Below are 18,406 nucleotides of genomic sequence, written 5' to 3' on the forward strand. Positions count from 1 at the left end.
GGGAAAGACTATTTAATCATGATAAGGAATAGGGAATAAAATTAGCCCTCTCTGCTGCAGTGTAGATTTGTCCTTGAGTAGCTACAAGTTACCAATGGACATAGTCAAAGAAACAAATGTTCATAATATAGTGTGATGCATGTGCTAGTATATTTCAATACATGTACATACTCATAAATGTTTTTATGAGATACAGATATGAGAAAAAAAGAGTTGCTATACAATATAAAGACACACCAGAGAAGTGTGGTCACATTTGAACAAGTTTTTGAAGTTTAAATAGGCATTTAACAAGCAGATACTTAAAGGTAAGGAATTTCTTTGTAAAGAGAATGACAGAGTTGTGTTAGGATGTACAAGATTATGCTGTGCAAATAACCAGAAAATATTGGTGACTTGAAAATAGTGAAGTTCTCTTGACGCTGATGAAGGTCGGTCTCGGTTCTGCAGGGATCAACCTTCCTGAACCTGACAGTATATCCACCATCTGGAACATCACTAGTTACTGCATTAAAAAATGGGCTCATGGTAATGCCATTGTTCACTCTCAAAGGCATTGCCCACAGAATCATAGGTGTAACTTCTGTTCATATTTCCTTAGTAAGACAAGTATTATAGGCACACCTTAATTCAAGAAGATGAAAAAGTGAAATTTTACCATGTATCTTTTTTTTTAAGAATTATTTTGCTATAGGGTATATGGGCTCAATGGAGAGACAAAGACAGAAAGAAAGTGAGAAACTGCCCCCCCCCATCCATGGGGGATGGCCATGGTGCAATCCCTTCTCCTCCATTCTCCTCTTGGGATTCTGGACATCCACACACACATGCCCAGCATGAATTTTAATCTGTCAGGTGTTGGACTCAAACTGCGGTCCATATGTGGGAGTCCAGTGATTTATCCATTATGTCATCTACTGGTCCCTTTTGCTATGTATCTTAAAGAAGATAGCAGGGAATATTTGTAAACACTAATGTAAATGACAGTTATTAAAGCCTCAGAAACAAAGGTGCAGAAGTAGCCAGGAGTTTGATGACTAGAGCTTCAAGAAGGTGAACAGAAGAGGAATTATGCTCTAGCTTATATGAAACTATCAAATGTGTCTAAGAGGAGCTATCTTTATCACTTGAAGAATCATGGTGATTACAGTGGAAAGGATGGTTTAGAAAAGGGGCAGGTTGAAAATAGAGTACAGATAGGAGATCAAAACGACAGAAGGTAGATGCAAAAAAAATTATTATTTTTTCCCAAGAGATCGAATGGGTATTACTGATAAAAATTTGGAATCTGAGGATGAGATCAAGAAAAGATTGAAGAATGTTACTCAAATCTATACCTGTGATAAATGAACTAGAACTATACACACAAACACACCCACATGCATGTGCACATGCAAAACTGATGAAATCTGAGTAAGATCTTCAAAGTGCACCAATGTCAGTTTCTTGGTTTTGGGGGCCAGATGGTGACAGAGAGAAAATACAACTGTATGCACAGGTAGGGTTTTAGGTTTGCTTCTCAAGACTTCCTTTTGCACAAGAGACTCAGGCATGTGACCATGATCACAGGTGATTGGAACTAGGGATGGATCATAGCATGAAGCCCCTATATGGGGGACCTGTCTCTCTGCCTCTGTCTCTATCTTTCTTTTTGGAATAAATAAATTAATTAAATTAAGATAAATTCTTTATTCTATTAGAGGTTTTTGCCTTAGGATGTTTGCACTAGCCAGAGAGAGACAGAAATAGTGAGCAGGAAAGAAAGTGAGAAATCACTCCCTCCCCCTCCCCCCAGGAGGCTGGCCATGCCATAATCCCTTCTCCTCCATCCTCCTCCCAGGATCTTGGGCACACATGTACACATGCCCAGTGTGATTTTCAAGCCACCAAGTCCAGGGCTTGAACCTTGGCCAGGTGGGAGTCCAGCAGTGTAACCACTATGCCATCTACTGGCTCCAAATTTTTTCTTTTTTTTAATAATTATTTCATTTTACTTTCATTATTATTTTTAAAATTTTGCTATAGGGCACATGCACTCACTGGAGAGAGAGAAAAAGTGGGAAATTAAGCTGCTAGGTCCAGGACTTTAACTCTGGTTAGACATGTAGGAGTCCAGTACCATAGACACCACACCATCTGCTGGACCCAGTTTTCTGATTTTGAAACTGTGTAGTAGTTAGGGGCTAGGAGGTAATGTGGTAGTTAGGCCTCCACATGACCGCAGTTTGAGTTCTGAAACTGCTGGCTTCCTTTCTCACTTTCCCCAAAACTTTCCCTCTCTGTCTCTCTTTATTATTTATTAATTAAAATAAAATAAATTCTTCTTCAAAAATTTATAATAGCTTTGTAAATTGAAGAATCTGGAAAAAGAGTACATGAGACCTCTCTGTACTATTATTGTACGTCCTGTGAACCTCAAAATAACAATTTAAAAAATGGTATCGGGACCAGCAGTTAGCGTAATGGCTCTGTCGCTGGACTCCTACATAGTTGACCACAGTTTGCGTCCCGGACCTGGTGGTTTAAAACTCACGCCGGGTGTGTGTGCGTGCATGCCCAAGACCCCGAGAGGAGAATGGAGGAGAAGGGATTGCGGCGTGGCCATCCCCCCTGGGGGGTGATTTCTCGCTTTCTGTCTCTCTGTCTCTCTCTGTCTGTCTGGCGAGTGCACGCGCCCTATAGCAAAAACCTCTCAAAAAAAAAAAAAGGTATCAATATTTTAGAGCTTATATTTTAAACCTGACTAATAATTAGCATTTGCATAGTGGTTCATAATTTGCCATCATTTTCACAGATATCATCCTACCCTTATGATAACCCTACAAGTTTTTAAAAATGTAGTAATTATTGGTTTTCTTATATGTGTATGAAAAAAGCTTTCTAGTATTCTATTATAAATCACATTAGAACAAAAATAATTTAAGTATGATATAAGAGGAACTTTTATAGTCTAGCCCTTTTTGACATATTTCAAGCAGAGTATTGTATCTGATGACTTTCACTCCTGCATCTAAAATGATGTGTCCCAAAGCCATATATTTGTGAGGCAGTGTACATAATTATATATTGTCATATGATGAGCTTGAAATTGAAGTGTCTCTTAGTTGACCACAGCAACAGTAATCTAAAGCCCAAATAAAAAAATCCCTTTCTCTCTTCTCAGAACATACAGCACAAAAAGTGTGGGTCTTAAGAATGTTTGTTGATTTTTTTTCTAATGTGGCAAATGGTTACCTGCTATCACCACTGACACATTGGATTCAGTTTCTCTCTTTATTTAAAAAATTAATTTTTTGCCAACCGTAGTTGTTTCCTGTAATTATTGCGATTTTTTAAAAGAAAGTATTAAAATATTATCTGTCTTAATTTCTGATAATTTGAATGCCCCTTAAGTTTTCTGTCTCAAACAAATGCCTTACTTGCTTCACCCTGAACAGGAGATTAGATGACACTTAATGACCTAATAGTGATGATGAACTTCTGTCCACTTTTCTTATTTGAAATTATCTCCAAAGGGTTGGCAAGAATCATGTCAACAGACACAAACTTGTTAAAATAGTCCTCTCTATCCTAGTGATTTTAGGTAACTTCATATGTCCTGACCCTAGTACAGCAACAGGTGGTGACTGGCAAAGCCTTCTTATCTACATTAAACTCAGACATTCTTTTCTGCTGACTCTGAGTTTCTCTGAAACAAAATTTTTCATATTTAACCAATCACTAACCTAAAAATTCCTAAACCCACTTATAAACTCTAAGTCCATCCACCCTTCTATATGTGTCCCCCCTTTTTAGGCCGAGTCAATAAAATCTCGACATGTTGATTTACAGTTTTTCTTGTATTCCCAGCTCTCTAACTCTCTCTCTCTCCATCTCCCTCTCTCTCTCTCTCTCTCTTAAATTTCTTTGAGTTTGTGTTTTGACAGTCATTCATATTAGCTAAGAATAAAACTCTGTTAATATTTTACAAAATTTGATGATTTCCATTGGTCATAGTGAGAAAGCTGTTTACTCATGTATAATAAACACACCAAATATCATTTCATCTAATGGTCTCAGTCTAGGCATTATGCCTAACATCATTCCTCAGTATCAGAATGGTTCTTCATGTTATCAGGCATAATGAATCAGCTAATATCTGGTTAAAAAATGTATCTTTCCTGCAGATGATAGAACAATTTTTCCTCAGGAATTTCATAAACAGGTTCTTTCATCTGAAATACAGTTTTCTTCATAAAATATGTGTCTGCATGTATTGAAAGAACTAACTTCATTTTCCCCCAAATAACTTGGTTTTGACTTTATTTGGTGGAAATTTTTTTTTTTAGGGGAGATGAGAATGTTATTTTTTTCATTTTTAAACTGTTGAACCCCTGCTAAATCCTTGAGAAACAAACATCGAATCCTATTGTTAGCTTTAATATTTATTGCAGAGTTTCCAAAGGTAACCTAAAGTTAACACATTAATAAAGTTTAACAATGCCTATGCACAGCCTACATTTTGACAGAATAACATCATTTTCTCTATAAATTAAGATTTATAAGTTTTACTATATGCATGCTTGAATTTTTTTATAAAAGGAGAGATACTGGCAAATTCAAGTTGTCCTTCATTTTTCTCAATATTCTCATTTTTAAAATAAAGGAAGAAATTATTTTAATTCCTATAGATTTATCTTTAAAATCCATCATAGAAAATTCCTGAGAATGGGACCATTAGGTGGCAAGGTGGTTAAGGTGCTGGATTCCAGATTGCCAAGTTAACAGTTTGAGTCTCAGACCCAGAAACCTGAAAAACACACCAGGCACATGGGTATGCTTGCCCAAAATTCTGAGAAGAGAATGGAGGCGAAGGGATTGTGGCATAGCCATCCTCGGCCCCAGGGATGGGGCCGGGGGAGGATTTTCACTTTCTCTCTCTATCTCCAACAATATATGCATCCTATGGCAAAAATCTTATTAAGAAAGAAAGAGAGAAACAGAGAGAGAGAAAGAAAGAATGAACAAACAGACATTTTTGGAAAGAGCTTTTCAAAACCATATCAGATTGTTTTCCCATGGTGAATTTCATATGTTTGTGTTATTCTTGGATGAAAGAGCTTTATCTATTGTTTGGTGTAATTACTCATCATTACACTAATGCCTCAGAACCTGAACTCTAGCCAGTTGCCTCATCACTCTTGGTATTGGATTATAAAGTGTCTCGTCCTGTTCACTACAGACAAAATGAAACTAATTTACTGATTATCTCAGAACAGATGATAAAATTTAAGGAAAAACTGTAGATTAGGATTACCAAGGATCTAAGTTCATTAAAGAAGTGACCAGGGGCAGCCATGATGGAACACATAGTAGGGCACTGCTACGAGAGATTGGAGCCACATGTGAGGTCTGGGTTTAGATCCTGGTGGACTTGAACACTCTGAGTGTATCCAAATGTCTGGCTAGAAGGCTAGGGCAAGATTCTTGATGTGACAAGAGCCTGTAGGGGGTGCCTGTCTCTCAAAAGAGAGAGATAAAGAAAGGAAGGAAGGATGGAAGCAAGCAAGGAAAAGAATTTTTAAATGTGAATATATCACCAAATTACTAAAAATCAGAGGAGACTGAAAAGTGAGCTGAGGGAGAAATACAGAGCTGCAGAGAAAGCGTGGCTCATCTCCTTCCATACACATCTGAATTCTCCATTGAAGCCCCACAGCTAAGCCCAGGTGCCACTGTTCCTTAGAAACTGGGAGGCCTTTGAAATATCTAGCTGACCACAGGTCAAGTTCTAGACCTGGTGGCTTGCTTTCTCACTTTCTCTCCCTCTGTCTACCTCTCCCTCTCCCCCCCGCCACCCCGTGTGTCTCTCTGGTCAAATTAAAATAAATGAATGAATAAATATAATTAAATTTTTAAAAATCCGGCTCCATCGACAAAGCAGAGGTTGCTTGGTGAGCATCAACAAAGTGCAGGTTGCTTGGTGAGGCTCAGGGAAATAGAACTGAAGAGATATTGCAGCTCATCTCCTCCCATACACATCTAAAGCTCAGAATTAACTCCAAGAAAGTAGGAAGAAAAGTATAATCCATCAGGTGACCAGAAACCACCAGAGGCACAAGAAATATGAGAAACTAAGAAAATATCTCCCCCCAAAGGGAAAGTAACAGCCCTTCATCATCCACAGATGATACAATGGAACTTGTGGAAATGTCAGATAAAGAATTTACAACATTCATAGTGACAAAACTAACACAGATGCAAGAGAAGAGAGACAATGAACTCCAAATGATGCAGGAGAAAAGAGACAGTGAGTTCTAGGAGTTGAGGAAGTTCTTACATAATCTGAAAGAGGAAATGCATACTATAAAAAAGAATCAACGGAAGGCTGTAATAAAGGAAATCAAAACCTCCCTTGAAAGTATTAAAAGCAGATTAGATCATGCAGAAGATCGAATCTCAGATGTAGAAGATAGAACCTCTGACCTATAAAAATTTACCAAAAAGACTGAAAATAACCCCCCAAATGAGAATAATATATGAATAATACTAGATACTATTAGATGCCCAAACATCTGGATAATCAGTATCCCAGATGGTGAAGAAATTAATAAGGGCATTGATAATCTATTCCATGAAATCCTGGAAGAAAACTTTCCAAACCTAGAAAGACATTCAAATATTAATACCCAATAAATACAAAGGACTCCAAATAGAATCAACCCAAGAAGATCTTCTCCAAGACACATCATAGCCAGAGTGACCAAAAACACAGAGACAGGATACTAAAATTGTCAAGAGAGAGAGGAACCAGCAGTTAGCATAATGGCTATGTCTCTGGACTCCCACGTAGTCAACCGCAGTTCGCGTCCCAGACCTGGTGGCTTAAAACTCACGCCAGGTGCATGTGTGTGCGTGCCCAAGATCCCGAGGGGAGAATGGAGGAGAAGGGATTGCACCGTGGTGATTTCTCGCTTTCTGTCTCTATGTCTCTCTCTGTCTGTCTGGTGAGCGCACGCGCCCTATAGTGAAAACCTCTCCAAAAAAAAAAAAAAAATTGTCAAGAGAGAAACGTCAAGTAACTTTCAAAAGACTATCCCATCAGGCTATCATCGGACCTCTGCTGGGAACAATCCAAGCAAAGAAGGAATAGGAAATTATATTCAAAGTGTTAAATGAAAAACAATTTCAACCTAGAATATTATATCTAGAAAGATTATTCTTCATATGAGAAGAAAAGCCTGAAACATTCTCAGATAAACAAAACCTGAAAGAATTTACCAACACCAGACCAGCTCTTCAAGAAGTTCTGAAAGGAGTCATATACCAGGAAAACTAAAGACAGACAGAAAAAAGGAAGAAAAAAAGACCAAGATAATGGCCAGCTTAATGTTAGGAACAAGTCCGGAAATACCAATAATAATGCTGAATGTTAACTTCTAGGATTTAAACAGAAAAATTGGACCACAGTAATGCTGCAAATTCAATAAAAGAGAGATTAATTCCATGAGACTAAACTGGTGAGATAGAATTCTATGACTTTTGGCTAAAACATTACTGATTTTCTTTTAGGCTTTGTCTTCCAGGTTTAAGGATTTTTGTTTTCTTTTGAGTTGTTTATAGGTTCAGAAATTTATTAATTTTTTAAAATTGAAACAAACTTTTCTCCCTTCCTGATCCCTCTGCAATTGGAAAATATTTGTGAGCATTTTTATTTTGTGGCAGAATAGTTATTTACATAAGTTCAATAATACAATAGTATGTTTCCTTGCATCAGAAATTGAACTCTTATGGAACTTTGTGCAAATAACAGACCAAATTGGGACTAAACTTATTTTTTTTTGCAAATATTTTAGTTTATACCTCACTTTAGTAAAAGAGGGAATATAGAAAGATAAAAATATTTTGGAAGAAAATTACACTTGTCACTAGATTTTAGCTTTGTTCATATTTTTAGTTCAATTAAGAGCTTTTATGAATCAATAAAATGTGAAAAAAGTTTTGTATGGAAGGGAGGGAGGGGAAAGGGGAAGAAAAAAGTAAAAGTATGTTATTTTGACAAAAAAATGAGAAGCTTTTTGCTGGTAATAATGTATATAGTAATATCTTTGTCATGACTGATATACAAGGTATTTGTGCTAGAAAAGAAATGCTGTACACTGTACATGTATATGTGAGTAAATGTAAATTTAAAAAAGGAAAGGAAAAATAATAAATCGATATGGCCATTGGGGTGTGTGTGTGTGTGTGTGTGTGTGTGTGTCTGTGTGTGTATGTGTGTGTGTCTATATATACATATACATATATATGTGTGTATATATATATACATATATATATATATATAGACACACACACACACACACACACACACACTTAAATAGCATAATACCAAGATTACATGAATAGGAACTTGAAAGGATTATTTGCTTTGCATTTCATTAAATGTTATATTCATTTCATGTATATTCTTATTTACAAAGTTATACTGAACCAAAAGGATACCCAAAATTGAAATCAGAAGGGAAATTAAAACTTGAAACCAATTCTAAGACACTTTTAGAATTAGAATAGCTAACCTGGAGAAGAAGAAACAGAACTATGATTCCAATATATTCCCAGAATGTTCGAATGATGATCATGCAGCAGGGCAGGCACAGTTATGAAATACAGGGTTTGCTGGGAAAAGCTCAAGTAAAAATGGTCTTTGGATACATTGTAAGTGATTAAATTGGACAAAATTTCCTTCTTAGAAGAAATGGATGAGTTATACATTTTGTCTTTTTTTCCTAGAATTTTAAAAATTATAGTCACTTGCCTAAAATATCTTAAATTTGGTTTTACACCAAGACTAACCAATAGTTAGATATATCAAAGTCACCTTTAGAACTTCAAGTTTATGAAAGAAATTCAATTCCCAAGTTCTTTAAATGGAGGTATAGTTATTTTAAGAAAAGAAAATGTTAAACATTATTTTCTTTAATAAACTGCAATGATTAAAAACAAGGAAGTAGTATATCCCAAATAATGACTTTTAATCTCACTAGGAGATTGTTTTCTGTTTTTGAATGTTGTGATTTCAATTTTGAAATATGTCTCTGGTTCAATACATAATTTTAACCATTACTTTTAAAATTTTAGTAGTAAAAAAAAAATTCCAATAGAAAATACATTTTTTTCCTCTAGTGATATTATGCTGCTCTTTAGATTGGAACATATGAGTAATCCAAACTATATTTAAGCATTCAAAATTCTGTTCGCTTGCTATCATTGTATACACTCATTTTCTCTATGGGCAAAAACCTCTCCAAGTGCTAAGAAAGCATACTATGTTAAGCCTGCCTATGATTTAAGAGATCCAAAGCTCCCATGAGAGATTTGACAAAGTGATGCCTTAATGAAAATGTTCGTGTTTCCCCCACTCCTAAAGAATCCCACGGGTTTTCTTGAACTGAGTGTCACTCTTGCAATTGGCATAGAAAAGTGTGTAGGTCTCCTGGCGGTGTATATTCACTCATTACATGTAGAATACTATTTTATGTTGAATATCTAGATTTAAATTTAACTTGTCATGCTGGAGTGCATGTGTCCTGGTTCTGAATCTCTCCTGTTTTCGTTGCTATAGTGACCAGTAGAAATCAGAAGGCAAGTGGGAAAGAGGATTCTTCATTTAAACAGGCACGTCCATCTGGCATCCTTTTTAGCCATAATTCTCTTACTTCTTTACCTTTGAAAGTTAATATTGCAAAGGGGAGTTGTCCTATTTTGCAGTTTGAGCTTTTATTCTCAGAACTTTAAAATAAAATAGATGTGTGTAACAATGCCAGAATTTAAGAGACAGGAAGAGAAGGTGATTTATACTCTGGATTAGCACTTTCCCATCTTAATAGAGTATTCTGTTTTTCATTATTTTCATTTCAGTTTTTAAAGCAGTGATTCTCAACCATGGGCAAACTTGCACCCTAGCGTATATTCAATAATGTCTGAGACACTTTTGGTTATCACAAAAATGGGGGGCTACTATGGCATCTAGTGGGTAAAAACTAAATATCCTACGATGCCCAAACCAGCCCCTTAAAACAATGAATTAACTGGCTCAAAATATTAGTAAGGCTGAGGATATGAAACTCCACCTTAAAACAACTATGGTTCATGTTTTATTGGGTTATTGGGAAAGTCATGATGCATTTTTGCATAGAAAAATACATCCCAACCACCTAGTAAAATGATACTACACAGTTAATCCTACGTTGACAAGTTGACAAGTCTGAATGAGGACTAGTATTCTAATGTTTGGTGTAGGATGAGCAGAAGAAAGATAATTTATTTAGACATTTACCTAGTTTGTTATTCTGTATATCCATAAACAATTTAAAGAAATAGTTCCTACATAAAAGTATTTGAATGTTTTGGGCCAGGCTGGTGAACAGTGGTCACACAACTGGACCGATGTGGAAACTTTCTCTTGGGTTTGTGTCTGGAGAGCTCCCTGTGCATACCAGGTGTGCATGCGTGTGCTCACAATTTGTGCTACCTGAAACTTGGGTGGATTGTGATATGAACACTCTTTTGAGGGTCCTCATCTCTGTTTCTCTCTCTCATGGAAGAAACTTTGAAAAGTTTTGAGTGTTTCAACTATTTATTTCTTTAGTCCTAGTTTTGTAGCTCCATTTTACAAACCTTCTCCCATTTTCCTGACTTGAATGCAATGTAGGGCCAGCTGGTGGCATGGTGGTTAAGGCACTGGATTCACACATCACCAACAGTGGTTCTAGTCCCAGGCCCGGTGGCTTGAGAATCCTGCCAGGAACACATGTGTGCATGAATGCCCAAAATCCTGAGAGAAGCATGGAAGAAAAGGGATTGCATGTCATCATCCACCAATGAGAGATGATTTCTTATTTCTCCTCTCTCTCTCTCTCTTGCTGTCTCTCCAGCAAATGCATGTACCCTATTTCAAAAACCTAAAAAAAAAAAAAAAAAAAAAACAAAGAAAGAAAGAAAGAAAGAAAAAAGAAAAGAAAAGAAAACACAACTTAAGACTGAGAAATGGATAATATTTCAGTCTAGAACCAGCAGGAGGTGTGTTGGTTAAGGCCCTGGATCCCACATGGCCAACAACACATGTGAGTCCCAGACCTGGCTGCTTGGCAGTCATGCTGAAGGCTTTGTGTGCATGCTCATGATCCCAAGAGGAGAATGGAGGAGAAGGGATTGTAGCATGGCTATCCTCCCTGTAAGATGATTTCTTTCTTTCTCTCTCCTCTCTCATCTCACTGGTGAGCGCACTTGCCTTATAGCAACACACGTAAAAAAAAAAAAAAAAAAAAAGATTTCAGTCTTAGTCATGTGACTACTATCTTGGGATCCATCTTGAATTTCTAAAAGCTAGTATGGTAAAGATCTGAGTTGTTTGGTGGGTCCCGTAGCACAATGGTTAAGAGCCAAACCCCACATGACCAACCATGGTTTCAGTCCCAGCCCCAGTGGCTTAAAAAGCACATTGAGGACATGTACATTTGTGCCCTAAATAATGACAAGATGGAGAAATGGAGAAAAAATTGTGACATGACCATGCTCTATTGGGAAATTTTCCTCTCTCTCTCTCTCTCTCTCTCTCTCTCTCTCTCTCTTTCTGTTAAATGTTCACACACTCTGGCAATAAAGAGAAAGAGAAGATCTGTTGAGTTGTAGGTCCCACCTTGAAACCCTGCTCTGCCTTTTTCTAGATATGTTGCACTATAGCTGATTTTCTTTGTTCACATTCCTTAAAAACACTGAGTTTAAGCATCCTCCTGTCAACAACAGATGAATAAAGGACAAAATATATGTCAGATTTTAGGTAGCATTGGGCCACACTCGTAAGACATAGATTTCTTAAATGCAGCAACGTGTCTAACAAAATAAAGAAAAAGACACACAGGGAATGAGACTTACCACAGTATTCACATTCTCCCACCTTCCTTTGCACCTTGGTCTTCTCCATGGACTGTGGTATTTAGAGATTCATGGTGAGGAACATCATATACTATCTTTTTCTTAAAATGGACTTGACACAAAATGTACTTATGTGTTGAAGTCTTTGCTGACTTCAATCCTTTGATTATGCTTTGGGAACCATTACTGGTATCTTTTCTCAACTCATGGAGTTCAAGCTGGGTTGACAAGCTCCTACCCCTATCTGCAGTTCCCCAGGATGAGCACAGAACACAGATCTTGAAAAGAAGCATTTCCTTGGCTGTAGAACCTGATGCAGTAATGGAATATTGAAATAGATAAGACAATTAGATATATTAGATTGTCGAGAAGGTCATGACATATTTTTTTGTGCAAAGAGAAAACAAACAAACAAACAAAAACAGAGCCTGAAGATAGAGGAAGAACAACTCTGGCATAATTTGAGCATCTGGATCCAGTAGCACCTGAAGCCAAATACCTCTGGATAGTTTAATTATATGCACCAATAAAATAATTATTTTATGTATTTGTTTAAGTCACTTTGATTTCATTTTCTGCTGTTGATAACCAAAAGTGATAAAAATGTAGTAAGGGGAAAAAGTAGTAATAGGGAATAGCTGAAAATCAGAAGATATTTGTGTCTTAGAAAATGGCTTTTTTAATCTTCTCTTTAATATGTAAACTTAATTTTAGAGAGATGTTTCAACCAATTTAGCCAATTTGTTTCTTCTCTGACATACTTTTTTTTCTCCTAATGGATATGTTACGTTTTAGAAGATTGACTGTGGTTCCACAGAGAGTTGATTTTCTTTGTTCCTAATATCACAGACTAGCCTTCCAATGAATAAAAGAAAACTTTCTTTCACTGTTATCCATTGTGTAGTGAAAAATGATTGACTCCCTAAACAGCAGCCATGAGACCAGTCAATCTTGTTGATTCAACAAAAGTATCACCTGCCATCAAGAAATCTTTTCAGCTCCTGAAGCTAACTTGGAAAACATTTGTAATAATCATTGCCTGGAAATGTTGAGCATAGTTAAGGTTCTTTATCTTTCTTATTGAGCAATGATATGAGCAACAAAAGAGAGGAAATCAATCTAGAAAACAATCTGGAGCTATAAACATTACTTAAAAGAAAAGAATAATCACATTTCTGGATAGACTCAGTGGATATTCTGGATTTTACTGACCAGTTGTCAGTTTCAGATCTATTGCAAATTAAAATGAACATCATGAGGATTTCGGAGAGTTAAATATAAATTATATGATAGCATATACAGATTTTGTTATTATTAAAGTTATCATGAAAATCTAATTGATAATCAGAAATGCAAATTGGGGGCAAGTTTTCATTTGGATACATGAAAGATAATATCTTTAAGCTGCTAAACCTCAAATTTGGTTATATATTGAAATCTCTTGGGGTTTTAAAAAACCTGGTAATTGAGGTACAAAATACAAAGTACTGCCTGCATTAGGAGTATTTAAAAACCCCTAGGTGATTCTAATGTGCAAAGTTTGATGATAATTTGCTTTAAGTCACTACTTCTATAATTTTAACATTTATATAAATCATCTGAGAGATGTTATTAAAATCAGATTCTGGTTCAGTAGGCCTGGAGTACAGTCCAAGATTCTATATTTCTTTTTTCTTTCCTTTTGAATTTTTTATATTTTTTAGTTTTGCCAGAGGGCACATAAACTCGCTGGAGATAGACAGGTACATGAACTTGGTAGAGAGACAGAGAGAGAGAGAAAGAGAGGAAAACTGAGTAAGCACCCTCCATGGTGAATGGTCATGCTGCAATCCATTTCTCCCTCCTTTTGGTATTTTGGTCATGCATGCATACACACCTGGATGTTTCTCAAGCTGCCTGGTGCAGGACTCAAGCCATGCTATGGGCGATGTAAGATCTGCCTACCTTAAATACCAGGCCATGGAGCCTTTCCAGCTGCTCGGGTGATGGTGATGTTGCTGATTTGGGTACACCACGTGTTGAGTAGCAGGGCTCCGAAGGCACTGGTTACATTTTTTGAGTAAATAAGCATAGGGGAGTTTTCTCGTGGCTACCAACTGCCCACCTTGAATTAAGCTGGGAAATCTCCTGTAATGTAGATGTTTGTGGTCACTGAATTTGACCTGAAGAAGGCATTCTATTATAGATAGAATAATGGTTAAGTTGTTATTTTTGCTAATGGCTCTGCCTTTGCAGAGTCAGAGGACATGGGAACTGGGTGCCATGGAGGCCGTTGATTTCACAGCTTTGGGCTCTGGTCAAATGACTAACTGAGGCTTGGGCAAAGTAGGTAACCTTGACTTTTATACCTTCATCCATTCTTTCATCACTTCATTCATTCTTTCATCACTTTGTCTTTCCTCACTCTGGTCTACTGGCTCAGCCAGCCATCTCCCTGCTCTCTCTCTCTTATCTTCTTAGGCCTTTACTTCAACTAATAAAAAACAGGTTTGGAAAACTGGATGACTCTTTATCCAGTTGCACCAAAATAGAAGCCTTCTGCCTGACTCCTTGTTAGCAGGATGTTTGTGGATAATTAAATAATATTATGGTTTCCTGTTTGGCAGTAGAGGTGAAATATCCCTTTTTCCACCCTATGTTCAGAGCTCTACTGACATTTCACCATGGTCTACAACAACATTGTTTTTTAAAATAAAGGCATGGGTGCCAATATATTATAGTATGTATGCTAAGAAATTAACCCTAATTCTTGTTCTAAAACCAAATTCAAATTCTGTTTATTTGGTTTAAAAAAGAGACATAATAGAAGTAACAATTTTGAGGAAATTTTATTTTCTTAGCTGCAAAATCAACCCTAAGGAAGCAGTTTTCTTTGGTGAACATGTTTGTAAGTTGGGTTAAATGGGGAGTAGAGAATTTCAAGAGGAATGCTTGAGGAAAGATAGAAGTTTCTCTAGAGTTAAATAAAATGTATTTGTTTGACCAAGTGAGGTTATGAGCTGAGAAAAGAGCTGGGAACAGAAAAGATTTTTTGTAGCCATCCCAGGAAGAGGAAAGAGATGATATTAATGGAGAGATTTTTTTGGGGGCGGGCAGGTAAAAAATCAGCTATCTGAAGAAAATTTTAGTACATTTCTTCAACATAGTATGCACTAGTAGTCCTCTTCCGTATCTCTTTATATAGCTATTTCTCATTAATACATTGGGATATTGAAGGTCTATGTTATGATTTTAAAATGTAAAGTCACATTTCTCTATATTCAAAGCTTTCTTGTAGCTTAACATTGTATGCAGAGTAGAAATTAATGGCTTTACAGTGATTCACAAGATCCTACATGGTTCCTCTGTCACCTCATCTCTTTTATCTCACGTCCACACTCTCCTGTTCTTAGAACATGTGTCCACATTTCTTTCCTGTGGTCATTGCCTTGGCTATTCCCCCTCTCTAGAACACTCTGCCTCTACTGACTTTTAAAGACCTTGCTCAAATGCCTTCCTTCTCAGCTATTCAGTTTAAAATTGCAACTCTCCATCCAGCCTCTCGACCCAATTGCCATGCTCTATTTTTTTTTTTTGAGAGAGATTTTTGCTATAGGATGCACATACTTTTTAGAAACAGAAAACAATGAATCACATTCCCTCACCCTCCCAGGGAGGATGGCCATGACACAATCCATTCTCCTCTTGGGATTTTGGGTATGCACACACACAGACACACACACACACACACACACACACACACACACACACACAGCAAAAGTTTTTCTTAAGCTCCTAGGTCTGGGACTTGAACCACAGTCAACTACATGGGAGTCCAATAACATAACTATTACACCATCTGTTTGTCTCATCATGCTCTATTTTGATGTCTCATAGCACTTTTCTCAGTAGGTGTCAAAATTTATTTATATATTAATTATTCTCCTACACCCTCAAATGTAAGCTCCATGACAACCAGGAATTTGTCTATTTTTCTAATGATGATCTTTAGAACCTAGAGTGCATTCACTGAAGGGAGGAATGCATAGAAACACCATTAAGACTTCAAACTGCCCATAGGAAATCAGTCAAAACCAAATTATGTGGACACTGCTTATCATATTGCTTCTTACTAGTGACTCATATATATAGTAGATTGGAAATACATACATTTTTCCCTGGTGATCCTCCTACTTCAACACTGATATGTTTTAAGACACCTAATTACTCTTAGTTCATCTTAAAATAATTTGTTTATTTATTTATTTCTAGTGAGCAGCAAGAAAAAGAGAGACAGCATCTTGAACAGGGTCTTGACTGCAATTTCCCTATACACATTTGCATCTCCAGCCTGTAGCCACTCCTGGATCATGGGCACACAGATGCCTGGCATACTCAGGAATTCTATGGACTTGAACCAAGAACCTACCACATGGGATTACCTCACAGAACATTGCATTTTACTGCTGCACCACCCTCTAACTTCATCCTAAAATAATATTTTTGAAGCAATAGTATTAAGTGCTGAAAATAAATTTGAGGCTGTCCTAGCATGTGTTTATGCTTTGTTGATATCTTCATCCATCCCTCCTGTCCCTTCATTTCCACTAACTGCCAAGCCTTTCCAAAGGCACAATATGTAAATGGTTTCTTCCTACCCCAGGATGGGTCCACATTCTGAGTCCTATTTACTTCTTTGCCAGGTGTTCTACATCCACAGTGTTTCCTCTCCTTAGGATCTATAGCTAGACAGAAAAAAGATCCAAGGTGGACCAGCAGGTGGCATGGAGGTCAAGACACTGGATTTCACATGGCCTACTGTACAGTTAGAGTCCCTGACCCAGCACCTTGAAAATCACGTCAGGACATATGTGTCCAAAATCCCAAAAGGAGAACAAAGGAGAAGGAACTGCAGCATGGACACCCCCTTGAGGGGTGGTAATATCTCTCTCTCTCTCTAATAAGTGCATACACCCAGTAGCAAAACAGGAAAATAATAAAAAGATCAGAGGGTTGATTCTGACTGTGTAGTCCTGAGCCTATTATTTATATACTCTAAGCCTCAGTTTTTACGTCTGTTACATCGAGGTATTATTTCAGTTTTTTGATGCTTTAAGATGAGGATGATGATATTGAACTCACAGGCTATAGTAACTACATGGTGTTTCATGAGGCAGTTCATGATGAATGGGCTTGTAACTAGGTGGTAAATAAATGCTGCTTCTCCCATTCTTCTCTTTCCTCCTTTTATCTTCCAATCAATAATGCTATCATGAGATATTTAGGGTTTTTTTTTAGACTTATTTATTTGATTTTATTTATCACTACTATCATGTTCTAATTTTGTGACAGGGCATGTGGACTAGAGAGAGAGACAGACAGACAGACAGAAAGTAAGCTGCCAGGTCTGGAACTTGAACTGCCATGTGAGAATCCAGAGCCTTAACCACCATGCCACTTGCTAGCCCCCAAAATATTTAGTTTTAAAGGAACATTAAAGTAATTTGATTCAGCTACTCATCTATAAACCTGTTTTTGTTTTTGATTTTTAATGGCTAAAGGGTACATTCTCTGCCCCCCCTTCACTCCCCCGCTGAAAGAGAGAAACAGAGGAAAGGAGAAGAAAGAAATTTCCCTACCCTATAATTGGGGCATGATTATGCTGCAACCCCTTCTCCTTCATTTCTCTATCCTGTTGGGATTTGAGGCATACTTCACATGTGCCCAGTGTGCAAATCTGTTTTTCACCATCTTTGCAAGCAATCATCAATCATCGTTCCTCCAATAGAAGCCTTTATTGCTGCCAAAAGCAGCCTGTAATCTATTTTGGGTAGATACAACTACTGCTGTGTTTTATATTGAGATTGAACTGTTCACCTGAAAACTTCCATTCTTAGTCCTAATGTCTAACACTTGATGCTGTATAGAATTTTTTAAAAATAATTTTAACTGTATAATAGACCTTCAAAGAGTTTAAACTAGTTATTCTGTCTTTCTGTGTTTCTTATCACCCAGACTAATTCACCATTAGTCACTTTTGAGCAATATTGATTACTCCCCAAAAAATGACATTTTGATTTCCCTCTCATGACTCTCATTTTTTGTGAAACTCTTACCTCATTATATAGTAAAACAGAGTGGTTTAAGGACATAGCTATGTAGTCTGACTAAGCTTAAGCTTGAGTCTGAACCTGTCACTTATTAAATGTGAACCTAGGGAACATTGCTCTAAATTTCTGTGTCTTTATAAGTAACATGAATAACATTAGTACAGGGTATTCCATGGGGTCTGTTAGGGGTGTAGAAGCAGATGACTTTTTTTTGTTGTTTTTCATTTGTTTGTTTGTTTTGAGAGGTTTTTGGTATAGGGCACGTGCACTTGCCAGAAAGAAAGAGACAGAATGTAGGAAATCACCCCCCAGGGGGGATGGCCACACCATAATCCCTTCTCCTCAATTCTCCTCTCGGGATCTTAGGCACGCACGCATGCGCGCCCAGCGTGAGTTCAAGCCAC

General features: G+C 37.1%; 1 long non-coding RNA gene across 1 annotated transcript in view; it reads left to right on the forward strand.

Moving 5' to 3' along the window:
* The window catches only part of LOC106734700 (uncharacterized), a 96,819-nt gene extending 80,543 nt beyond the window's left edge, over positions 1-16,276 (forward strand). Inside the window, exon 4 of the long non-coding RNA XR_001370239.1 lies at positions 16,165-16,276. This is a non-coding gene — a long non-coding RNA (uncharacterized LOC106734700). The remainder of the gene's footprint in view (positions 1-16,164) is intronic.
* Positions 16,277-18,406: the final 2,130 nt, after the last annotated feature.

This window comes from Tupaia chinensis, unplaced genomic scaffold (assembly GCF_000334495.1).
Source record: "Tupaia chinensis unplaced genomic scaffold, TupChi_1.0 Scaffold000185_1, whole genome shotgun sequence".
Classification (NCBI taxonomy): Eukaryota; Metazoa; Chordata; class Mammalia; order Scandentia; family Tupaiidae; genus Tupaia; species Tupaia belangeri.